The sequence below is a fragment of the Mustela lutreola genome, chromosome 4 (genome assembly GCF_030435805.1).
Source record: "Mustela lutreola isolate mMusLut2 chromosome 4, mMusLut2.pri, whole genome shotgun sequence".
Lineage (NCBI taxonomy): Eukaryota > Metazoa > Chordata > Mammalia > Carnivora > Mustelidae > Mustela > Mustela lutreola.
Genome location: NC_081293.1, coordinates 2,312,677 through 2,337,986, shown reverse-complemented (window position 1 = coordinate 2,337,986; position 25,310 = coordinate 2,312,677). Strand labels below are relative to the sequence as shown.

The 25,310-nt window shown below is 52.4% G+C and overlaps 1 long non-coding RNA gene across 1 annotated transcript in view; it reads left to right on the top strand.

Annotated features, from left to right (window-relative positions):
- Positions 1–22,647, top strand: part of LOC131830250 (uncharacterized) — a 169,403-nt gene extending 146,756 nt beyond the window's left edge. The window contains exon 3 of the long non-coding RNA XR_009353079.1: positions 22,422–22,647. This is a non-coding gene — a long non-coding RNA (uncharacterized LOC131830250). The remainder of the gene's footprint in view (positions 1–22,421) is intronic.
- Positions 22,648–25,310: the final 2,663 nt, after the last annotated feature.

Below are 25,310 nucleotides of genomic sequence, written 5' to 3'. Positions count from 1 at the left end.
CGACGTCCCCACTCGCAGCAGGCCCTCCGGCCGGTGGACACGGTGAGCCACGGGGCGTTCCAGCGCGTGTCCCGCTAGCGGAGCTCCTTCCAGCAGGCCGCGCGGCCGGCTCTGAGCCAGCCCGTGCCCGGAGCGACACGAGTTTGCCTCCGAGCCCTGCAGACCCTGGGGCCATCCTGATGGCGGGGCGTGCGTGGGGGTCTCTCCTGACGCACGACGGAAGACGAGAGAAGGGTGGTTTTCCACAGCAAAGGTGAGGCGCTGCTCCGGGAGGACAAGGAATGGTATACCCTTTCCCCCGGCGGCTCCGAGAACTGAGCGTACGTGTCCCCTTGGCTGCCGTAACAAACGATCACGCATCTGGTGGCCCTAATACAAGACGCACGGTTCTCTTGCGCTGTTGAAGCTCAGAAGTCTGAGCCAGGGACACACGAAGCTGTCAGGGGGCTTGGGCGTCAGCGCTCAGAGGAGAATTGGTTCACTTGCCGTGCCCGCTTCTAGAGGTGCCCGTGTCCCTGGGCTCCTGGCCCTCCTTCCGTCTTCAAGCCAGCGATGTGGGACTGGATCTCTGTCCCGCTGCCGTCTGCTGTGTTCGCGTGTACAGCCTGCTCCTTCCGCTCGCGAAGACCCTGTGGTGACCCGGGGCCCAGCAGCACAGACCAGAATCACCTCACCAGGTCCGTGCATCACTGAAGGGGACGCAGCGAGGTAGCATGAGGTTAAGCAGAGCGTACCGTGTTTATGCCGCGGTGAGTTTCCCCCGGAGAGGATGGTTTGAAGGCCTGTGGGTCAGAAGTAAGTGTTTGCCCGGGTGCCCGGGGTGGAGCAAGGCCCCGCTCTGCCACTGGTGGGAGCCTAAAGGCCTCAGGCTGGGTCTTCTGTGTGCTCCACTGGTGACAGACACTGTGTCCTCAGAGGGACGCCTGGTGCTTCGAGTGTCTTCCAGATGCAAGGAACCGTGGAGGCTTCTCAGCCAGGGCGCCTGTGGTGGGGCCTTCAGAGGGTTGCTGAGAACCTATGGTATTTTGGCTGCCCCAGCGGCCTTTAGGTCTGCAGGCTGCAGCGGGGCTCAGAGCCCGGTTAGGGCAGGGCTGTGTGCGTGACCTCCAGCCCTCCGCAGGACAGCCTGGCAGGCTCTGATCTTGGCCTCACAGCTGTGTGTGGTCTGCCTGGAGCTGCCTCTGGCTGGGTTCCTTCAGAAACGGAAGGAAAATAGGAGCACCTGCTTGAGGAGTGGTGACAGACATACATCTGTCCTGGGTCTTCCTAAAGGGGGCAGAGCGTCAGGCCGGCGTACCCCATGCGTGGGGTTGAGGCTCATCTCCTCCCCTCAGGACGGCGAGATGGAGTGTGGATTTGTGGTCCTCAGTAGCCATCGGGGTGACCAAGCCTGGTGGCAGGTGGCTGCTCTCGGTCCTGGACGTTTCTAGTGGCCAGCGAGTGGGGGACCCTGAGGCTTTCTCTCTCCAGGTGTTCCTGCTGCCTGGGTGTCCCGTGGTGAGAGAGCGGGCTGTCCCTGCCTCTGGGACCCCAGGCTCAGCCCCAGAGACCCACTCCCCTGGGTCACATCAGGGTGCTGTCAGCAGGGAAGCCTCATCTTTCACAGTTGTCTGTTTCCTCTTCAAAACTAGTTTTAAATTTATTTTAAAGATTGACATCCAGTAAAAGGGACTTTTTTGGGGAGCTTAGAGTCCTCGAATTCACAGTCAGGTTATAGCTCAGCTCATTCAGCCCCGGACTCCTTCCTGCTGCCTCAGCAGTGCCAGCCTCCCCAGCCCCTGGCGACCGCTGACCTGTGTCCTCCGTCCCCAGAGTGCTGTCGGGAATGTCCCAGAGATGCACGAGGCGGACGCCACCTTCTGAGTCTGGGAGTTTTCACTCCACTTCATCCTTCTCAGGTTCACGCAGGTCGTGAACCTTCCAGAAAGAGCCAACATAAAACCAGTGAATCACCAAAGTGGTAATTCTAAAAATTTGTTGCGAACTCAATGAAAAACGCAGTTGGCAAAGCAGAGCTCTCCAGCCAAAACACGGGGCGAGGCTCCAGGAAGCTTCGTACAGCTGTGAGTGGCGCCCCGTGATTCTTCACGGCCATGGCCGAGGTTGCTGGAATGTGCTTAAACGACAGGGGATCGGTTAGTGGTTACCCCGTATCAACTTTGGAATTTTATTTTAGGCTCATGATTTCCAGAGAGAGAAGCAAAAAGTGACCTGGTCAAGTTGGTCTTGTCAAACAAGCTCACTGAAACTTGGCTTGTAGGACGGAACGGCTTTTGTCCGCTTGGCGCGTTCTCCAAGCTCGTCTCCGTTGGTTCGGTTTTTCACTCTCCATTTGCTTTTGATTGTAACAACTCAGACGTTCACTCCCTCCTGTGACAGAGGAGGAGCCCTTGTGCAGGTGGACACAGTTCCTTCTGCCACGTTAGGGCACGTGGTCACAGGTTCTGGGGATTTAAGATCTGGACGTCTTTGTAGGGCCATGAGCCACTGCCAAGACTAATGTGTTATTTAGTGGTGAAATGCTTGAGGATTTTCTAGGTATCTTTGTTGTTGATTTATAATGTAATTTTATCTTAGCCAGAGAGCAGACTAGACGTATGTATGAATCCTGCTCAGTGTTTAGGGACTCATCTTAGGGATCCAGCTGTGCTCTGAGGAAAGGTTTCATGTGGACCTAAGAAAAGTGTGAATTCTGCTGCTGTTGGGCAGGGTTTTTCTCTCACTGTGAACTTGCTTGGTAGTGTGGATCAGGTCTCCACTGATTTTCTTTCTCTCTCTTTCAAGATTTTTTATTTATTTGACACAAAGAGAGAGAGAGAGCACAAGCCGGGGTAGTGGCGGAGGGAGAGGGAGAAGCAGACTCCCTGCTGAAGGGAGGGCCCAGCATGGGGCTCGATCCCAGGACCCTGGGATCAGACTTGAGTCAAAGGCAGATGCTTAATTTACTGAGCCATACAGATGCCCCATCTGTTGTTTTATTTTTTTAAAGGTCGTTGGGATTTGAAATTGTGTTGAATCTGTAGATTGTTTAGGGTAAGATTGTGTTTTGTAGGTTTTTCTTTTTAAGATTTTATTTATTTATTTGACAGACAGAGATCACAAGCAGGCAGAGAGGTAGGCAGAGAGAGAGGGGAAGCAGGCTCCCCGCTGAGCAGAGAGCCCGATGCGGGACTCGATCCCAGGACCCTGAGATCATGACCTGAGCCGAAGGCAGAGACTTAACCCACTGAGCCACCCAGGCATCCTGCAGATGCCCCATCTTTACTGATTCTTAATTTACTTTTTCTGTCCATCTGTGAGAGAGAGGCACTGTGGTCTCTGACTGTAATTATGGGTTTGTTTATCTCTTTGTAGATCTGTTTTTGCTTTATGCACTTTCAGTTCTGCTATTAGGTCACAAATACTTAGGATTGTTTTATTTTCTTATCTCATATCTTCAGGAACTGATCTTTTCATCATTATGGAATGAACTTGCTAATTTTCTTGGCTTTGAAATCTACTTCATATGATATTAAAGTATCAATTCTAGCTTTACTTTCTACAGGCTTGGAATGATCAATCTTTTCCTAACATTTTTAAACATTAGTTTTTTATATTTATAACAGGTCTCTTGTAGGCAGCATATCATTCAGTCTTGCTTAAAAAAAAAAAAAATCTATCCTGACAACCTCTGCATTTTAATTGAGATGTATGGCCCATTTATAGTTAATGAGATGCAGATATGGTTGTTTTTAAATCTTCTATCCTTCTATTTCTTTTGTATTTAGTCCTGTGTTGTTTGTTCCTGCTGCTGCTTTTCTGTTTTCTTTTAGATTAGTTGTTATTTTTATGATTTGACCTTATCTTTTTTATTAGCTATAATTTTTGTTTTTTATTGTAATAGTTGCCTTATACATCTTTAATGTGTCACAGGCAACTTCTAAGTGGTGTTCCCTGGCTGTGTGTGAAATGCAAAAACCTTACAATACTATCCATACTTGTCTCCCTTCCTTACTTGACATTTCCTTACATTTTACTTCTACAAATGCTATGAACCAGACAACGCATTGTTAGTAATTTTGATTTAAACAGTCAACTCTGTTTTAAAGTGATTTAAATAATGCCTGTCTTCTTAGTTACCCCATATAGTTAGCATCTCTGTTATTCTGTTATCCCGTTGTGTAGAGACAGATTTCCGTCTGCTCTCATTTTCCTTTGGACTTCCTTTCTTGCGATACAGTTTCACCGGTGATAATAGTTTCTGGCACTTTTGTGTCTGAAAAATTGCCTTAGTTTTTGAAGCTATTTTTATGGAGTTAAGAGGATTCTAAGATTCTAGGTTGACAGTGTCTTTCAATAATTTAACGTGGAGCCGTGTCCTTCAGCCGGAACTGTCCCCGTTCGCTGTCATGCTCATCTTCTGTCTTCCACAACACTTTTCTCTAGCGTCTTTTACCATATTTTTTCCTTAACATTGTACAGTTTGACTATAATGTGCCTTTGTGTAGTTTCCTTCAGGTTTATTGTGCTTTAGGTTTGTTGAGTATTTATTTCTGAACTGTGGGTTCATGTTTCCATCAAATTTAGATATTGGCTGTGCTACGTCTAACCTCTCCACTTCCAGGAGCTCTGATTGCCTGTATATTTGGCCACTTGATGTTCCACAGCGCCTGATGCTCTTCATTTGTTTGAGCCATTTTCTGTCTGCGTTTAATTTCACTTACGTCTTCAAGGTCAGTAATCTTTTCTTCTGCAGTGTTTAAACTGCTGTTATTACTACCCATCATATTTATTTTGATCTCACACCTTATAGTTTTCATTTCTAGAACTTCATTTTGGGTCTTTTAAAATGTCTTCCTAACGTGCATAGTCCCTCCTCTATCTTCTGGAACACAGAGAACAGTTATAACAACTGTCTTGGTCCTTTTCTACTAACTTTGTCTTCTATGTGAATGCTGGGTTAGTTTTGATGGATTGCTTTTTTCTCTTCATAATAGGTATTATTTTCTTATTTCTTTATATGTCCAATAGTCTTAGATTGAATGCCAGACATTGTGAGTTTTCCCTTGTATGCTGGATATTTTTCTATTCCTATAAATATTTTGGAGCTTTGTTTTGTACCATGGCTAAGTTCCACAGAAACAATTTGATCCTGTCAGATTTTGATTTTGTGTTCTTAGGTAGGAACAGAATAAATTTTAACCTAGAGTTCATTTATTCCACCACTGAAACAAAATTCTTCTGTGTGCTCTGCCCTATACCTTATAAGTTAAACTTTTCCCAGTCTGGCTACTGGAAGCAGGCTCTGCTCAGGCGTTTTAGGTGAGCTCCATTGCTGTTCCCTCTAATCCTCTTCCTGGTCTCAGGTAGCTTTTACACAGGTACGCTCTGGCCATACTTGAGGGCAGCCCTCTGCGGGTTTCTGGTGTTCTCAGCACATGCAACCCTCTCCCTGCCAGTACGCTGTGACCTCTAGCCTCATTGTCTCTTGTAGAGTCTCACTTTACCTCCTTAACTCAAGGAGACCACTGTGTTCTGCCTGGAGGATATTTCAGTGAAATACAGACCGATTAGAGCAGACACAAGGAGGCCGCCTGCTAGGCCTTCTCTCTGTAGCTTTTCATCACTTTGGAATTGCAGCCCCAAGGAGCTGACCTGTTAAAACGGCTGGTTCCATGCCAGAGCAGCTGTGTGTGCAGAAAGCTCCTCCCAGCTTGTCAGTTTTACCGATCGGTCCCAGTGCCGCGGCTGTGACATGCATCCAAATCCTGTGACCAGCCTTCCTCTTATCTCTCAGGGCCCGACTTCAGTCCCTAAACCATATAGGTCATGCTCCTCTATTTTCTCTTCTTTCCAAGTGAGGGGCTCGTATTTAAATATGACACTCCAGGCAAGTTCCAATTATACGATAAGGCTCTTACCTCCGGCTTCCTTGATATCGGGACTCTGTTATTGTAGCTCAAGATTGCTTTGGCCTTTTTGATGTCTGGGTTATTCTGTTGTCTGACAGTGAACTTGCAGTTGATGGAAACCCCCGGATCCTATTTACATGCGGGATTGCTAAGGTCCGAGAAGCATGGTGCTTCTTTGCTTCAGTATATTGGCTTTTGAGGTACAAGTTTGGGCAAGTGCGTGTGAAGGATGGATTAGGGAGTGTGAACCAGGAGCCAGGTTTGCCGTGGGTGAGTCCTCAATGTGCACACGCTCCCTTCCGTCTTCAGCGCAACCACCCTAGGCAAAGGCTCCTCTGAAAAGGGTGCGCGCTCAGAGGACAGCTGAACATTTGGTTACCTGAGGATTCGGATGTTTTACAGAAGTCCCAAATTTGGCAGATTTCAGTATTTCAAGCCAGACTGTCTTTTAAATTGGTTCTGATTCATTAAACCCCACTTTAGAGAACACTTATTTAACCGATAACACTTATGGTATTGAAGTTTATGAAGTAACGAATGACTTGTGCTATTGACTTAATGCCGGAGTAAAGATGAGCCATTGGTATTTGATTAAGATAACAGCTGCTATAGAAGTGCTGTGCCCTAATGCAAAGAACACTGTTATTTTACAGTAGGATAAAATACTTACCGCGAAGCACCCCAATTTAGGAAATAAAGGTTGCTTGAGAGCATGAAATTATTCCAAGTTAATTTTGCACTCTGCTCTTGAAGCTGATTAGTACAAAACGTAATGAAATGCAATTTTTGCTAAACAGCTGAGCCAGGAGGGTAGCCCAGAAACCAGCAATTAACACTGATTGGTACTGAGCCTTTTGTGTGTCGGAGAAGATCGGCGGGCACAATGGGAGTTAACAAGGTGACCCCTACCAAGGCCGGTTGCTCTGGCCTCCAGAAAGCGGAATGACATCAGACTGTTGTTTTTGTGATTGTCTTTTGCAGACCGTGGGGGACACAACAGTCACTTCTAGTTTCCCTGGTGCAGGAAGAAGGTGATGTGGGGGGTCTTGAAGCCATTGTATAGTGTCTGTGTAGGGTCGGGGTTGTTTCTGGTCCTTGGAGTGAGGCCAGGTCTGGTGCACTGCTCGGGTCCTGCCCCTTCCCCTGTCTCTGGCTGACGGTGCTACGTACAGTCTACCATGGGCTTTGACCGTTCGGGCATTCAGAAAGTAGTCCTTCCCTAAGGCCTCAGAAGGAAGTGCTTTCTTGCGTGGATGTAATGTGTGGCTTCTGACCCAGCCGCCTGGTACGATGATCTCTGTGTGTGTGTGTGTGTGTGTGTGTAAGTTAACAGAACTGTCCCTGGTGCTGGCCTGTGGTGGTAAACGTGCTAAGAGCTGAGCCTGACATGGGAGGAAGAGGAGTCTTTCCCCTAATGTGGAGAAAGCAGTTTCGGGGCTGTGGTGGGACTTGGCATGTTGACCTGGGCTGGGCAGCGTCTGCGCTTCGTCGTGTGGCTGCACCAGCAACCACGGCCACGGGCCCGGCCCCCTGTGCCTCTCACCTGCTTTGTAGCACGCTGAGTGTGCCCGTGCCGTGACGGAGGTTGTGGGAACGGAAGGTCCCAAGCTGAAGGAAGGCAAGCATCCTTGCACGTGCAGTTCGGACACACGGAGTGATCTGTCTCTCAGAGGCGCGAGAGCCCATTACGTCGCCTGAGCCCGCGGAGGGGCAGGACCCGTTACACAGCCGCGAGATGAAGTACGGGTGACACGCTTCTGTCCTTGAAGATGTGAAGGGGGCATGAGGGCGGTTTCGGCCGGCTCTGGGCCTTCGTTTTCTCTTTCCTGAGTTTCCGGATGTTCGTGTTGGACAGAGATTTCTTATATTCTGTTACGTCAGGGAAGTGGGAGAGAATAAGAAAATACAGTTAACAGCCTAGAGGGAGGGGTGGTCATAGCTCCTGCGCAGAAACATACGTGTTTCAGGATAAATACACGTAAATTTGCTCTAACTTTTCCTTAAAGTAGAGCGGAAGCGATGCGGGCTGCAGGGCTGCAGGCACCGTGCTCTTGGGCTCCCTCTGCGGTGCTCTTCCCGGAGACGTCTTGCTCTCCTTAGCATCTCCTTGTTCCGAGGCGGGGAGGGAGCCCACGCGTGACGTTCCCTGTGCGCGGCTCCCCCGCTCGCTCTGTGACTGAGAGCCAGCCGCGTGACACCGTCATGACCTCCTCATCTGAAGGGGATGCGACTGGTCCCCAGTGTCTCATATTTATGTGGTAGAGAATGGAAGGTCCATTGGCCTTATTCTTTGAAGTCAGCCCCATTATGCTCAACAAGGGCCATGGTGAACCATTTCTGGGTTTCTGGCACGAGGTGGGGTTCTTTGGGTGGCCAGTGGCAGACACTCCTCTCTCCATGGCAAGGAGGACATAGAATCAACAGTGCTGGAGGGCTAGAGCCCCGGCTGAGCGCGTCTCCGTGTGCTCTCTGCTTCTCTCTCTCCTGCCGTGGCTCTCGGTGGGTCCCCGCGAGCTGGCCTCCGTGGTCCAACACCAGTGAGAAGGGAGAGTCTTCCGGTGGTTCCAAAATCAGGGTACTGGGATTTTCTGTAGTTAGGTATCCTGGGTCACGTGCCCAGGCCTACATCAATTGCTGTGGCCCCAGGATCGGGTTGCCAGGCCTGGGTCAGATGCTTATTCTGAACTGTGGGGTGCAAGGGGGGGGGCCCGTCCCAGCCAAACCACACAGACTGGGAGCGTGGAGGAGCTGGCCTCCAGAGAAAGTCAGGGTAGCGTTTCTGGAGAATGCGTAACCAGTATTAAGGGTAGATGTAACACTCCTCTGTGGTGCTCGGCAAATACTTGTTAAATCATCGAATGATAATGGTACAAAGACAGCGTATCCGTCAGGGTCGTCCGTAGAAATGGAACCACCAGAATCGAGTCACGTGATAGTGGAGGCTGACAAGTCCAAAGCTGAGAGACCAGGAGAGTCCACGTAAATGCCGGGAGATGCCAGGCCAACGCCGCAGACACCCAAGACCCAGGAAGAGCCAGTGGTTCGGTGTGAGTCCCAAGACGGGAAAACCAGTGTCGCAGCTCCAGGCAGTCAGGCAGAAGACGCCCTCTGCCTCGTGCGCGGGCCAGCCCTTTGGCTCAAGCAGGCCTTCGGCCAATGGGAGGGGGCCCACCTCTGTAGGGTAGGGACTCCTCTTCACTCAGTCTGTGGATCCAAGTGTTAGTCTCATCCAGAAGGACCTTCCCAGACACCCCCTCACGAGTGAGCAGGGTCAGGGCCTCCTGTGTGTGCCTGGCGTGGCACTTACCGCTCTGACTTGCAGTCCACCGCGTGCTGCTGCGAACCTCTCCTCGTCTGAGGAGAGCCTCTGTGTTGGCATCTGATCCGTGGTAACAGCCGACGAGTAGCGTGGCTCTCATGGTGGAGAAGTTTGGGGTAATGAGGTACCTCGTCCTGTTCCGGGGTATGACTGTGAGAGCTGGGAGACGTGGGAGATGCAGCTCGTGTCCTCTGGCTGTGAGAGCCGGGAGATGCGGTCGTGTCCTCTGGCTGTGAGAGCCGGGAGATGCAGCTTGTGTCCTCTCACCCACAGCACGTGCCCCTGATGGGTTTGTTTCTCCCCCAGTGCCCAAGGTAATTGCATTTTTAATGTTGTATTCTGTACCTGTCAGGAATTAAATAAAGCCGGTAAACTCGGGTTAGTTTCTAATGACATTTATGTCATTTCTACAGATGAAGGTAATTTATGAGGCATGCGGTTTTACATGAAAGGAGGTGCAGGTGTGGCCTGGAAACGTCCACACCGAGGGAACCCTGGTCCCAGACACGTGGGGATCCTGACGCATCAGCGTTTGTGGCATCTGGGGACTAAGACACGTTCTGTGCTTCCCCGTCTGCAGACACCTGCTCTGACGGGTCCCCAAAGCAGGTGGGTAAGAAGCAGCGCCCAGGGCTGGTCATGGCCAAATGCCATCATTTATACCCGAGGTTCTCAGACGACTGAAGCCCCGGGCACTGCTGGGTCAGGGAGGTTCCAGTTTGGCTGGGGTGGGGGGTGTTTCCCCGCTGCCTGTGCCAGGTGCAGGGGCTGGAACAAGCTGGGGCAAGAGGAGCAGGTCGCCGGCCCCCTGGGCGGGGACGAAGCCGTCACTGGCCCCCGGTCCCAGCGCATCTGAGAAGTGAAGACTCCGGCGAGGCCGCTCAGTCTGAGCTCCAGGGGCTGGGGCCCTCGTCTCTTTCTGCCCTCTCGGAGGCAGGTGGCCTCCTCGAAGTCCGTCTGCCTCGAGCTGCCGGGCTCTGACCTCTGTCGGGGTCTTTGTCTTCACCTCCTATCACAGACCGAATTGTGTCTCTCCAGGAATAACGTGTGGGAATCCTAACTCTGCGCTCTGAATGTGACTTTATTTGCACTTAGGGTCCTTATAGACGCAATAAGTAAGGTCATTCGGGGGACCCGATCCAGTGTGCCTGCTGATCTGAGGAAAGGGAGGCGTCACACAGAGACAGACCCACAGGGGAAGGTGACGTGGAAACACAGGAGCCAGTGGGCGAGGATGTGAGCCAGGCCGCTCTGGGTCGGAGATCACCGAGGACACCGTCGCCACCGGCAGATACAACAGAGGCCTGGGGAGGCCCCCCTGTGGTTTCACCCCCCAGAGACGTGTGAGTAGCAGTGAGTGCTGGCCGCCCCCGCTGCCTGGGGCTCTGCTCAGTGTAGACTCACCCGCCCAGAATGCCGCAGGGACCAGCACGGTGGAGCGGTTGGGAGACGCTGGTAGCTCAGCAGCCAGGGTTGGGACTCATCGGAGGGAAGCTACTCGTGCCTCAGGAGTCATCCTCCCAGTCAGGAAGCCACCCCCAGCCGCCGGGGCGCCCCACCTGCAGAACGTCCCCCCGCCCCAGCCCAAGGACAGGGATAACAAAGCTCAGTCCTGGCCCCATGTTCCGTGTGCCCCGCACCGTTCTGCCCGGGGCCGGCTCCCGGCGCACTGCTAAGGGCGGCAAGGGCGGCGGGCGGCGTTTGCGGGCGACCGGATTGTTCGTCTGAGAGCTGCCTGCCTGCAGGGTGGGGGAGGGTTCGCGGGCTTGAGCGCTTCAGGACACTCTTCCCGCATTCACGCAGTTCATCCTTCCGGAATGTTCTCTGCTCTACCTGAAGTCCGTTTCAGGCCGTGCCCCCCCGTGAGGCTGGCAGAGAACGCAGGGTGGCCTCTCTCCTCCTTGTGTGCTGCTTGGGGTCCGACCCTACAGATCAGCCCGCGCTGTGCATGGGCCCGGACGGAAGGGTGTGCGGTGTTCCCGGAGAAGCCCTGTGCGACGTACCAGCGCCTTCTGGGGCGAGAACCGTTTTCAGGGACAACCAGTCCCCGCCAGGAAGCCACCGTGCTTGGAAGAACCAGTAGCTCCCAGCGGTCCCGTGGTTGGAAGCATTCGGTAGAGCACCTGCGCTCTTAGGAGAGGAAAGACAAGGACAGGGTGAGATTCTGCGGACCCGGGAGCATCCCTGAGGTCTGCTGTGCTGAGCGCCCCACAGCCTGCAGGTAGCCAGGAAGCTGCCTTGCTGGACACACCACAGTCCTCTTTGTGTGGAGAGCATGTGACTCTGGCCCCTTGGCTGGACCTGGAGGCCATCGCTGCCTGTCCGGGTTGAATAGTGTCCCTCACCCCCCAAAATTCATGCCCACTCAGAACCTCAGAGTGGAAGATAGTGGAAGATTCCAGACCCGATTGGAAGATAGCGTCATTGTAGGTGTAGCCAGTTAAATTAAGGGGAAGCTATACTGGGCTGGGGTGTGGCCTGGGATGGGCCCCGAGCCCAGTGACAGGAGTCCTTATTGGAAGACGAGAGGACCCTGGAGAGCAGCGTGTGATGACAGAGGCAGGGACCAGAAGGGCATGGCCACAAGCCATGGAGAGACGAGGATTCGGGCGGCCCCCACGAGCTGGACGAGGGGCGCAGGACGGGGCTCCCTCTCAGCCTCCAGAAGAGGCAGCCAGGCACACCTTCATTTTCGGCTTCTGGCCTCCAGAACTTTGAGGGGATGAACTGCTGTGGTTTTACGCTACGGAGTCCACGGGCATGTGTTCCGGCCGCTCCAGGAAGCTCACAGGCTGCTGGGCTCGCTGGGCGCCCCGAGAAGGTGAGCGTCGTGTCCGCCTCACCTGTCTCGCCAGCACCCCTCCCCCCACCCTGCGTTTGTCCCTCTCACGTCCCCACACACCGTCACCTTTGTGACGGGTCAGTGTGTCAGCCTCTGGGCCCTGGCAGAATTGATTCTAACCTGCAGTTTCAAGTTCTTCAACCAGCAAAATGTTTGTGTTTGCATGCTGTCTTCAATTTTTAATTAACTGTTTGGCACATAGCATGCCTTTTAATGCTTTCAATTACCACATATAATTATTTAGGTATAAATTTTAGAAATGTCAAGTGACTGGTTTCTTGGCAGTGGTAGCTTGAAAGCTATAAAGCTGCCGCATCCGGTGCTCCGTTCCCGTGAGTCTGACTCTGCAGACCAGAGTGGGCCTGACCCGGGCGGGGTGAGGGGTCCCGGAAGCGACGTCTGTGACTGATTTTAATGAGGAGCGGTAATTTAAATCATGTTTACATTAAACCCTCTCCCACTCACCGAGCACATTATGGATAGGACGCCGAACTCCCATGGGTTTTCATTTGGTTCCAGCCTTGCATCAATGGTCTCTGGGGATGTATTTTAAGGGAGCGATTTCAGAGAGATGTCCTTACCACGCCTCTGCTTCTTGCAGCGTTACTTACCCTAGCAGAGCTACGGAGGCAGCCCAGGCGTCCATCGACGGCTGAGTGGATGAAGACGGCGTGGGTCCCACGTACCGTGGAATGCCACGCAGCCGTCCAGACGGATGAGAGCTCGCCCTTTGCAGCAGCACAGATGGCGCTAAGGGGTGCGATGCTGAGGGAAACACGTCAGACAAAGACAGATACGCTGTGATCTCACTTATATGTGGAATTTGAGAAACAAGCAAAGGAAAAAGAGGCAAACCGAGAAACAGATCTTGACTCTCGAGAGCACACGGTTGGGTTTAATCGGGGATGAGACTCAAGAGTGCGTTTATCATGATGAAAAGGATTTAAAAAGGCAAGACATCCTTTCTGAGATACGGCGTCCACTCACATGCTGAGTCTCGGGCGTCTCCCCTGCGCCAGGCGGATGTGGAGCTGGGGCTGCGGCGTGACCAGCCGCGTCTCTGGGCCTCAGGGCGCTTCCGTCCGCTGATGTTCCTGCCTGGCTGGGTGGTTCGGGGAGGGACGCCTTCCCGCCGTTGGTGGAGGTGATCGGGACAGGGTTTCTTAGCGTCTCCTCCCTCCTCCGGTTTTTTGGTGCCATTTTGAAAACGAATGATTGATAAGACAACGAGAATGTGGTAGAACAATTAAAATGCTTCCATGTGCGAATTCAAGGGAATGCTGATCTCTAATAGCCACGAATCTCGTTCCAAACCCTCTGTGAGAGTATGACATGCCCTCGTAGGCACTTCCTTTCTCCTCAGGGGAAGTGGGTCTGGTGTAGAGTCAGGACGGGAGGCGTGGAGGCCGGTGGGCTGTCCGGGGTCCACTGCCTTATGCACGCTTACCACTGGTGTGTAAATCCCTGTGCTAGCACGCTGCTGGCGTGCGTGCGTGGAAGGGTTTTCCAGCCAGACTGGAAGGTGAATCAGGCCCAGAAAAGAGGATGTTCGCTGGAGGGAAGGATTCAAGCCCATAGGCCCCCCCGACGGGCAGCTGCGTAGGAACACAGGGCAGGTGGGGTCTGTGGGCCAGCGTGTGATTGGGGCGACCTCAGAGCAGGGCCTCGGCCGAGCGCCAGGCAGGTGATGCCAGCGCCCAGGCCCCAAGTGCCTGGGGATCCAGAGGAAGATCCATGTGAGCCGGTTGGGAAGCGGGTGTGATGTCTGACTCGGACCCGTGGGGCTCCTTGGCAGAGCCACGGAGCGGAGCGGGCAGCAGAGCCGCGAGGGGGATGAAGCACGTTCCTGCTTGGACTCAAGAGCTCAGTGTGGTTTGAGGGGCTTGTGCTGTGTCAGGGAGGCCTCAGCCCCTCCCCTCTTGGTAGCCGATGTGCTTCTAGAACGGCCCCGTCTCCCAGCCGGAGGCTCCGGAGCCGTCCACGCTCCTCCACAGACTCGGCCGGTGCTCAGGACGTTGTGTGCGTGGGCTGGTGATCTTACCGAGTGACCGAGTGATCTTACGAACTTCTCTGCCGGTTTTGATGCATAAACAGTGCCAGGCGGGACCAGCCCTTTAACAGAGGACACTGGTGGGGCCACACGAGCGCTGGGTCTCATGTGCGTCAGGAGGGGCCGCGTGTGGGCGGGAGCTTCAGCCGCGGGACGCCCAGGCTCGCTCGCGACTGGAAACCCTGATGACACCGCGTGCGTTAAGGGGAGGCTGTGCCTGGCCGTTGTCGTCTGCACTTACTTGTAGAGCAGCAGCAGCAAATGCTTTAAGTGGAGCACAAACAGCACTTAATCTCTCCGTAAACAGGGGCGTCACCCTCAGGTCCCTCTGAGCACCCGATTCCTCCCGCGTGAGACAGAACCATGTCCCCTGAGCCAGCTGGGTGCCCAGAGTCCGCTTCACTGTCACTCCACCCAGAGCTAAGCTGGCCCCATGCGCCCCCGGTTCAAGGCCGTGTCCCCAGGCCCCTCGCGGGCCCTCACCGTCTGCTCTGTCTGTCCTGGCCGGGCTCCGCGGGCTTCCCCCCCCCCCCGCCCCCGCAGCGCTCGGCCCTTTCCCTTCCCCGGGCCGGTGGGCGCCCTCTCCGCGTCTCCGCCCTCTTTCTTCCTTTAAATTCAAACTCCAGGTCTGGAGTCGATGCTGGCCTGCAGGCCCTTCAACATCTGTCCACAGAGCGACTTGCTTCCTTTTTGCCGCCGCTGACCTGGCGACCTGCTGCGTTACGTTCCCCGTCTCTTCTGCCTCCTCTGCCAACCCCCCCCCCACCCCTCAGAACAGGCAGAATTTTGGTGACTTGCCGTCTTTGAATCTCAAAGTCAACCAGAAACCCCGGGAACCCAATGGATTCTCGCCAAAGACAAGGTCCCTCAGAGGGAAACGTCGGGAACCTCCCCCCCCTTGGTGGGTGGCACGGGGAGCCTGGACAAGAACCGCCGCGTGAGGGCGCGGCCGACGTGGAAGGGCACAGGAGCCGTGCCCGCCGCGTTGGTCGTGGGTGTGTCTTGGGTTGTGGGGTGATGACATTTCTTACATTGTACCCCTCCCCCTGAGCAACCTCAGTCTCCCTGTTTGGAGCCTCAGGGGCCGGAGCCAAAGCTTTCAATGATTTCTGTTTTGTTTTTTAAGATTTTATTTATTTACTTGAGAGAGCGCGCGTGAGCAGGAGTGTCCCAGCAGTGGCAGGGAGGGAGGGGTCAGAGGACCAGGGAAAGCAGACCCCCCCTGAGTGGGGAGCCCAGCGCGGGGCTGGATCCCAGGTCCCTGGGACTATGACCTGAGCTGAAGGCAGAGGCTTCACGGACGGAGCTGCCTGGGCGCCCCGGGGTCCAGGTTTCTACAGAGAATTCCTCCTCGACCTGGAATCTGTCTCCTTTCCCTGCCGTCTTGTTGCCCTCCTGACCTCCCTGGAAGCTCCGCTCAGACCACCTCCCCCTGGGATCCCGAAGTCCTCCCCACCCGTCCAGGCCTGGGGATGCCCCTGGAGCCTCGTCCGCCCACCTGCCGGGGCAGCAAAGTGCCGCGTTCCCCTCTGGATCCCCAGCCTCCGGGCAGCCGGCCCCTCACGGAGTCTGTGCCGTAGCAGCGTGTTTGGCGCGGAGAGGCCGGTCTGGTGGCTGGAGACCCAGGCATCCTGCTCTTTGGATGCCCTAAAGATTGTGTGTCCAGGGTTCCTTTCCTTGCTAATCTCTGGATGCCGGACGAGCAGAGATAGGAGGCTCAGTACAAATAAAGCCGGAAGCGTCTTTCTTAATTAAATTGGAAATGCTAGTAATTAGCCACATTATTAAGGCAGATTGAATCTACCTTATTGCGGCTGACATGACGGGTATTGGGAGGCTGGGGACCTCCTCACTCACGATGGTTTTTAAACAATGTAAAAAGATCCAGCCCAATGACAATATCCACTGTCTTCTGAGCGTTCCCCGGCCAGGGGTGCCCACTTCCAAGGAGGGACTGAGACGTGTTTTACCGGCTTGACACGCGAATGCTGACCCCCCCCCCCCCCCCCACCGACGGCAGGTGTCCGCACCTGAGCTTGCGGGGGTGCGGCGCTATGGTTTGGGTCCAGCTCAGAGCGTGCCTGTAGGGCTGTGTTTGCAGGGAACCAGTTGGGGTGTGGGTTGGGGGTCAGAGGTCAGGGTCAGAGCGTGTCTGTAGGGCTGTGTTTGCAGGGGGTCGGGGTGTGGGTTGGGGTCAGAGGCGGGGCTCAGAGCTTGCCCTCAGGGATGTGAGCAGCAGCTTTCCTGGGTCGCCCAGCACAAAGTCCTTGAAATGAGAGATGCGTCGTCTCTCACAGTCACGGAGGCTGGAGTCTGGTGCTGGTGAAACTCGGGAGCCCTGACACCAGGCGTTTGGAGGAAGAAAGGAGCCCTGGAGCCACCTGTGGAGCCCGAGGGGCCTCGGAATTACCGCTGCTTCATCTCGTGGGTTGCGTTTGTGCCTCAGATCTGCGGCTGGTTGTCACTTCGTGTCCTTGCTCCTTCGCATTAGTGTTAAATGGTCCATTGTGATCTCCCGGACTCTCCTCCGCCGTGTCTGCTCACTGCCCTCTGCTGCCTGCCCGGGAAGGAGCCTGGTGCCTGGGCCCAGAGCCACCCCCGCTGGCCTGCCCAGCTGTCATCTCTGCAGGGACCCCCACGGAGTGACCTCTGTCACCAGGGCAGCTTGGAAAACAGAGCATGTCAGGAGGAAGAGGCTTTTGAATGAAAGTCCTTCTGACTGTCCTTGCGAGGGGAGACCTGTTTTCTCCGCCAGGCCCAGACTTTCTTCCCTCATCTTGGGCTAATGTCCCTGGACGTGCCGGGAGATGGCCGTTCTGAGGGAGACCTCGGCGCCTGTTTTGTGGCGACAACGGGCAGACTAATGGTTTCGGCCTCAGTCCCTTTGCATTGAGTCTGTGTACGAGGCCTCAAGGGAGCTTGTTTGCCCCCGAGCCCGGGGTTCAGAGTTCCCTGCCGTGGCCTTCCTGGGACCCCGTGGACCGGCCTGCAGGGTGTTCCTCTGGGCCGGTGGAGGCCCCCGGCGGCGCCCCTGCGTATGCTTTGCCTGCTCCATGTCGGGCAGGGAGGATTTCATCTTGCTCCTGCCTCTCAGTGACAGCGTTTCATGCAGAGACAGTCAAGTCGTCTTCTGAACTTGTGCATTTTGAGACAAGAATCAGAGCTTCACAAAAATCACTCGTAAGAACAGTTCCGAACTGCAGTTTACTTGTCTGATGAAAGGAGACCAAGAAGCGCGGCCCGGCCGCTCGGCGGGTTTTCCTCAGACGCGTCTCCGCCCGTACGTGTTGCGAGTGCCCTGGCCTCTGAAGCAAGAGCCTCCCGGCTCCGGCAGATCGAAGGCTGTGTGTGGAGAGTCCTGGAGGCGGCTAGGGTGGGATTCTCAAGAATGGGGTTCTGACCTCATGTCCGAGGGGCCACCGCACCTGCCTGTGCCTCATGACCTCTCACAGCAGGTGCCTCTGATCGTTCGTGACCTGAGTGAGAATTTTCCAGCAGAGTCCGTTGGCGATGTGCGTCGTGTCATCCGAAATAGTCCGGTTTCTGGAATGACACACCTGGACGACCTGGACGACCGCTGGGCCCGTGTCCACCACCGTGATCGTGTCCGTGATCGTGAGATGTTCAAGGGCGTGTAACTGGAGGGGTCAGTTTTAGTTTCCGCAAGGGGGAGTGTGTGTGATGTCTGGGCGGGAGGAAAAGGGTGCTGAGTCCTGGCTGTCCCGGCCACGCAGATGTTCCCTTGTCCTGGCCTCGGCTCCGCTGGGCCTCCCTGAATTCCAGAGTCGCTCCTGAGAATGAAGGCTTTGCCGCGTGACCCGACGGCTGGGTTGTTGCGCTCGGCTTTGGATCCAGCGGCTCACCTCCGTATCAACTGTCTTTGTCCTGATTTTCCGCCGACACGGCTGTGTCATTGCCTGCGGCCTGGTAATTAATGGTCAGCTCCGGTGCATGTCTGGTCCTCGCGAGCATGACGCCCTGTGTTGGGAAGGTCTCCGAATTGGATTTTCATCTGTTCGGCACCGTCCCTGTTAATGACGAGCGTAGGAGTGAGGCCACTTTGGAAATGACAGCGCATCACCCTGCCTTCCCCGGATCCCGTGCCGGCGTCTCGCTCCCTGCCTCGCACGCACGTGCCGATAGTAGCTTCAGATTCCGTCTTTAGATTTACGGACAGAGATGACTGTGGCCTTGGAAGCTGCTTCTGTTCTGACAAGGGTACGCAGGAGGGAGGTGTCCATTTAATCGTCTACCCTTTGACAAACGGAAGAGCAGCGGCCCCAGGAAGCTGGAGAGAGCTGCGGCGTGAAGCACGGGTGGGTGCCGTCGGCGGAGAGCCCCTCGGGCTAGGGTCTATTTGAAACTGGGTGTGAGTCTCCCCTCGGCTCCCACCCTCGGGATGCGGCCCTCTTTTCTGGATTCCCCGAGCACATTTGCTGATGACCACATGGTTTACTCGTGGTTTCTGGCATTGTCACTTGACCTGTCTCACCACCTACGGGAAAGACAGGGATTCCCGGCACCCCGCACCGCGCCCGTGGTAGACGGAAAACTGGTCCCCCCAACGTGTCCCTGTCCTAGCCCTGAAACCTGTGAATACATCACCTTGCCCAGTGAAAGGGACTTGGCAGATGTGGTGAAATGAAGTATCTTGAAAAGGGATTATCCCGAATCCCCTTGGCCAGCCGGTGTAATCACGACTTTCATTTAAGAGGAGGGCGAAGTCCGGGCGGAGGAGCGAGACGCAGTGACGGAGCCCCATCGGCTTCAGCGTGGAGCCCTGTGCTTCAGAGGGGGGGGGGCGGGGTCCCGGGCCTGGGAAGGTGGGCGCCTGTGGAAGCTGGGAGAGGCCAGCAAGCAGATGCTCCCCGGGAGCCCCTGGACAGGACCGAACCCAGCCGCCCCCTGGATTGTAGAGTTCTGATCTCCAGACCTGGATGAGGGTAAATTTGTGGGTTTTCTGCTAAGGCACAGTGCTGGTGGTCATGTTTCGCACAGCAGCCATGGGAAACGGAGGCAGAGCCCGCTCCTAGCCAGGTGCTGGGCCGTGGCTGAGTGAGGGACCCCCCGGGCAAAGGCAGAGCCCCGGAAACGCGGCTTACGTGGGAAGTCCAATGAGAACGAGCGCCGGTCCTCGCCGTCCCTGCTGTCTGCTGCAGGGAAAACTGTGGCTGGCCTTTTGGTTCACGAGGTCGCATATTCCTCTGCAGGAGCGTGTTGGGGAGGGCGGCCTGCCTCGGTGCATGGAACACCTGCTCGATGGGAACCCGGAGGCTTCCATTTAACTTCCTTCCATGAACTTTCCACGATGCGTTTAAAGTAGGAATTGTGCGCATGTTGCCCTAGCATCTCTTTCAAAGCAGGAAGGAAAAGGTAACGAAAAAGAGAGGGAAGCCAAGCAGTATTTTGAACTTTTGAAAGCGTCATTTGCCAGAGTCCTCCAGCTCCCGGTGGAAGGCGGAACACATACCTGTGGCTTCAAAGAAGACTTTGTAGAGCTGTGTTTCTTTTGTCCTTTTATTTTATATCTCTGCAGACTCCTTACGTACGCTCAGCGTGCTGCCTTCTTTTCAATTAACTAGAGGCCTTCAGGGAGGTTTCAGACAGCAAGCGAGGCACGGCAGGTCACAGAGGGGTGTCCCGGCCTGGCCAGCGAGCGGCCTGGGACCTGGATCAGCCACTCTCCGGCCCAGAGCTTGTTTCCTCTTCTGCGAGGTGAGGGGTCTGCTTCGGGATTCCCCAGGCGCACCGCCTCCCGAATCCTGGTGCCACCCAGGCCATGTCGAGAACTAACCGAAGGGGACACACATCCCTTTTACTCAGATGGAGGTCTCCGACCACAAAGTCTTTACAGGTAGGCTGACCTTCCGGGTTTCTTCTCTTGAGAAACACAAAAACAACAGAAAAATACGTCCCTAGACGTGCTAATAAGCTAAGCAGAGGCCACCATTCGTCATTCTGATTGAAACCTTTTAAACTGCGTAATTGTGCTCTGTTTTTCTCAGTTACCTTAATGAAGTAGCTTTTGGGGTGACAGTGATTAAGTACAGACTTGATAGAGTATGACGCATTGGTCTTTAAATGTCGGCTTTTTTTTTTTCTTCTTTGGCTTTAACTTTATCTTAACTCTGTATGAGAAGTGAAATGGATGGGACCATAATGGTGCCACAGAGAGGGCAGCAGTCATCTCCTCCGTCTCGTCCCCAAGAAGCCAGTGGGGAGGGAGGTCGCGTCCTGCCCGCACCTGGCGCCTGCCCCTCCCCTCCCCTCCCCTCCTCCGTGAAAGCTCACATCTGGCTGCTGTGTCCGGAGCTGGCCGTGTTCCCCAGTGAAGTTTACAACCCTGTAAATGCACATTTTTCTTTTTCTTTTTTTTTTTAAGTTAATATATGGCTTCTTTAAAGATTTATGAGGTTCTGTAACTAGATTTTGTATTAAGAAAATATGGATCCTGAATTTTATGTTTTCATACAATTAGGGGGACTGATTCATTGCCTTTTTGGTACCTTATAGGAGGTCAGTGAATATAGTTTTTTGACTCCTCTGGGACTCCGGAGTCTGGGTCTGCCCCTGGAGCTCGCTTGTGCATTATAGGCAAGGTTTCTTGTTGAAATGACTCAGAAAATGCATCCGTCAACAACCTTAACCAGAGGCCCTCGGGATAACCGCCCCCCCCCCCCCCGGCCCTCGGTGAACAGTATGTAACCCGCTTGAATTCCCAGCCTGGGAACACCGTTTCCAGTTCCCCAGGTCAAAGAATTGTTTTTAGTCCTTGAACAGTAAGTCGTAAAAGGAAAGATGTAGAAATAATTGCTTTTGGCTTTGAGAAGTCTCTGAAATCATGCTGATGCAAATGAAATAAATAGGTTATGAGACCTAAGACTCATCTGCTCTGGTAAGCACAATGGGGCCGTAGCTTAGCGGTGCGCTTACGGCCGCGGTGCGCAGAACCAACACGGTGCCCGCAGCCGGCGGGGAGGGGCCGGGTCGCCGGTGTGGGCGGCAGCAAAAGGCCTTTCTTTGTTCTTCTCCATAAAACTGATGTTCTGCTGAACGACATAACCTCGAAGCCAGGAGCCAGCCTGTTCCCCCAAGGTTGCCGAGAATGAGCTCTGGCAGTTTCCTCTCATCGGCCGAGGACCTGGGGGGGCGCCCTGGACCCGGAGCCCCTGCTCCTCTCCGTGTGATCAGGTTCAAGCACGTGGCATTCCAGATCTTACGAGCCCGCTTTTAACAGTCTTCATGGAGATCATGCAAGTCATTCAACTTCGTCGTAGAGTTCGAGAAAATAACGTATAGCTGCTTTTAAAGTAAATAAAGATCAACTCCTGTATGTCATGCCTAGAGTCAGTGCAGCCCGGATGTTTTAATGTATACCTCTTCTCGACTTTTTTAAAAAAATATTTTGTTTGTTTATTTGAGAGAGAGAGAGAGAGACTGTGAGTGAGGGGGAGGGGCCGAGGGAGAGGCAGACTCCACACTGAGCAGGGAGGCTGACCTGGGGCTCGATCCCAGGACCCCGGGAGCATGCCCTGAGTTGAGGCAGAGGCTTTGCTGACTGAGCCCACCCCACCCCCACCGTTGCGCCTTCGGTCTTCTGCCGTTTCATACATGTCTGCGTGTGTGTCGTCCTCTTATGATCATGGATTCTGCTTCACATTCTTTTAAAAGAAGCGTTTTCTTCATGTTAACACATCTGATTTATCAAGTGTTTTATTTTTCTCTCTCTCAGTGCTTTTTGTCACATTCAGAGGTATTTCTGTGCCTGGGGCGTGGGGTGGCTCGGTCCTTTGGGCGTCCAGCTCTTGATTCCAGTCCGGCCTTGATCTCAGCCCCGTGTTGGGCTCCGTGGGGCGTGGGGCCCTGCTTGCAAAAAAACTCCCTGCTTGAGACAATGAAAATATGGCTTTGTGTTGAAGGCTTTGTTGTTTTACTGTTTCCATTTAGATTAATGATGAATCTTGAACTGATCTTAGGATGTGGGTTGAAGCTGAATAAAATCCGGTGGGTTTTCCCCGTATGGAGAGTTGTTGGCTCCGTGGCCTTCTCTCGAGGAGCCTGCCCTGTCCCCACTGAACTCTGGTGCCTCTTTTTCTTAAAGCAAGTGACCATACATGCATGTGTATTTCTGCATATTCTGTTCTCTGTGGCTGTCTGTCCATCATGCAGAGACGCCACATTGCCCTGCTTCCTTCTGCGAAGCCTTACTGGCTGATGCTTTGTCTCACGGCTCTTTTGTTCCTCCTCAAGCCTATCTTGAGTATTCTACTTTTATTTGTTTATTTATGTATTTATTTATGTATTTTTGTACCATTTTAGGACCGGTTGTCAATGACACAGAAATACCTGCTGGGGTTTGGACCTGGAGATCAGTCTGAGGAGAACTGACATTTTTTAGAATAATGATTTTTGTAATCCATAAGTAAAGAATATCTCTCCCTTTACTTAGGTCTTTTAAAATTTATTTGACTAATGTCTTGCAGTTTTTCATGTAGAAGTCTTGCACTAGAAAAATAATCATTTGTAGATGTTTGATGTTTTTTGATGCTGTATTAAACTGTATTTGAAATTTTTTTCTAATTTTTGTTGCTAGTTTATAAAAACAAAATGGGCTTTTCATAGTCATCATGTTTCCAGTGGTGCTTCTAAATTCATCTATTAACTCTAAGTTTATTCGTAGATTTTTTTAAAATTTCTATATATGCAATTATGTTATTTGTGAGTCTCAGTGATATCTGTCCATCCATCTGTCCATCTGTCCATCCATCATTATCTATTATCTATCGTCCATCCGTCCATCTGTCCATCCATCCATCAATCCACCATCCATCTGTCCATCCATCCACTTATCATCTATCTACCTATCCCCTAACTATTTTTCCATTATCTGTCTATCATCCACCCACCCGTCCATCCATCCATCCGTCCACCCGTCCATCCGGGCATCCACCCACCCGTCCATCTGTCCATCCAGGCATCCCTCAGGTGTCTGTCTTCGCCTCGTTACTCTGGCTCAGCATCTCTAGCACGACACCTAGCAGAAGTGGTGCCGATGAGCATCCTGACCCCACAGAGAAGGAGTCTCCTATTATTGATAGCAGGTGTGCTGTCGGCTGTAGGATTTTTCCCCAGTACCTCTTCTTTATCACATTTGGGAAGACCCCTTCTAGTCCCAGTTTTGTGAACATTTTAATCATGATTAGGTATTGATTGTTTTCCTTCATCTGTTGAGATAATTCTGTGATTTTTCCCTTACTCTGTTAGTGTGGTGAATAACTATTTTTTGGTGTTTGAATGTTAATACTTGCATTCCTGAAGTAAACTCCATTTGGCCTTGATACATCATACTTTTACAATCCCTGGATGCAAATATCTGATGTTTTGTTTAGGATTGTTGTGTTTAGGCTCATAAAAGATATTGGCCTATACTATACTTTTCTCTTCTATAGTGTCTTTGTCATTTTTTGGTATCAGGGCCATGTCATACTCACAGAATTAATGAAAGTGCTCCCTTTTCTTCTCTGAAAGAATATTTTTTTTGGGTGGATATTATTGTTTTTAAAGGTTTGGGGAATTAATTAGTGAATCCATCTGGGAATCGAGTTTTCTTCATGAGAAGGTTTCTCACTGTTCCAGTTTTTAAACAGGTAGAGTGTTATTTAAATGTTCTACTCTTCCTTGTGCTCACTTTTATTTTTTTAGGTTGTGCTCTTCAACAGGTGTGTTCCTTTCATCTAAGTTTACAAATTCCGCAGCACAAGATTTTTCATAAATGCCTTTTATTTTCTTCTCATGGTCTGAAAGATCCTAGCAATGTCCGTTTTCCATTCACGATAGTGGTAACTTCCTCTTCCTGCCTCATAATTCTGGTGAGGACATTTTAAATCTTTTTAACGTTTTAAAATTTATTTTAGAGAGAGGGAGAGACCGTGCAGTAGGGAGGGACAGAGGGAGAGAGAGTCTGAAGGAGACTGTGCTGAGTGTGGAGCCCGGCAGGGCTTTGATCTCACCACCCTGAGATCACGACCCGAGCCAGAATCAAGAGTCAGACACTGAACCGATGGCACCTACCTAGTGCCCTCATTTAATCAGTGTCTTCCAGTGACATGATTTCACTTTGATTTTCTGTTATGAGTCTGCTTTCTCCTTCCCTGATGCTTGCTGTTTGCAAGCATCAGCGAAGGAGATTTATTATCTTCTTCCACTTTACGTTGCTCTTCTGGATTCTTGAGAGGGAAGTTTAACAAGTGTGAATGGTTTTCCCCTGTTCTTTCAGTGTATCTGTCTGGGGCGTGCATCCCCACGAAGCACTGTTTCATCCCACAGTTTTTAATACCCACGTTTGCACCACTGTGTGGTTCAAAATATTTTTCTTTGTAATTTCATCTTCAGCTCTGGGTTTTGATTTTGTAATTTCCAAACAGGTGTGTGCTTTCTCCTATCTCCCTGTGATTTCTTTTTAGTCTGTTTCATTTTTGTTAGAGAACGTGGCCTGTGTGATTTGAATTACTTGAAATTTGTCAAACCTCGCCCTGTGGCCCGGTGGGTGGACTGCTTTTGGTAACTGTCACGTGTCCACTTCCCAGGATGTGTCCCAGCTGTGCTCAGCGTCTTGTATGGGCCAGTCAGCTGCTATTCGTAAAGCACGTTCACATCTTCTGTTTCCTCACTGGTGATTTGCTTGTTTACTTAGCATCCTTACCTTTTGGCCTGCAGAATCCCTGTAGCACTTCTTCTAAGACAGGTCTAGTGCAACGAAGTACCTTAGCTCTGATTTGTCTCAGAAAATCTGTACTTCATTTCTGAAGGGTAGCTTTGCCAGGTACAGTGTTTCTTGCTTGCTGGTTTCTTTTTTTCAGCACTTTGACTGTATCAAGGTTTCTGCTGGGAAACCTGCTGATAGTCTAATGGCGGTTCCCGTGTAGGTGAGGAGTTTGTTTTTTCTCTTGATGCTTTTAAAATTCTCTTTGTCTTTGATTTTAGATGGTTTTATTTAATGTGTCTTAGAGAAGATCTTTTTGAGTTGCAAATTTTGGGGAACCTGGGAGATTTATGAACTTGGACGTCCAAATCTCTTTCCAGATTTGGGCAGCTCTCAGCTATTATTTCTTTGTGTTTTTAAAGATTTAATGTTTTTAAAGATTTGTAAAGATTAATTTTAGAGAGAGAGAAAGAGGGTGCAAGTGGAAGGGGCAGAGGGAGAGAGAA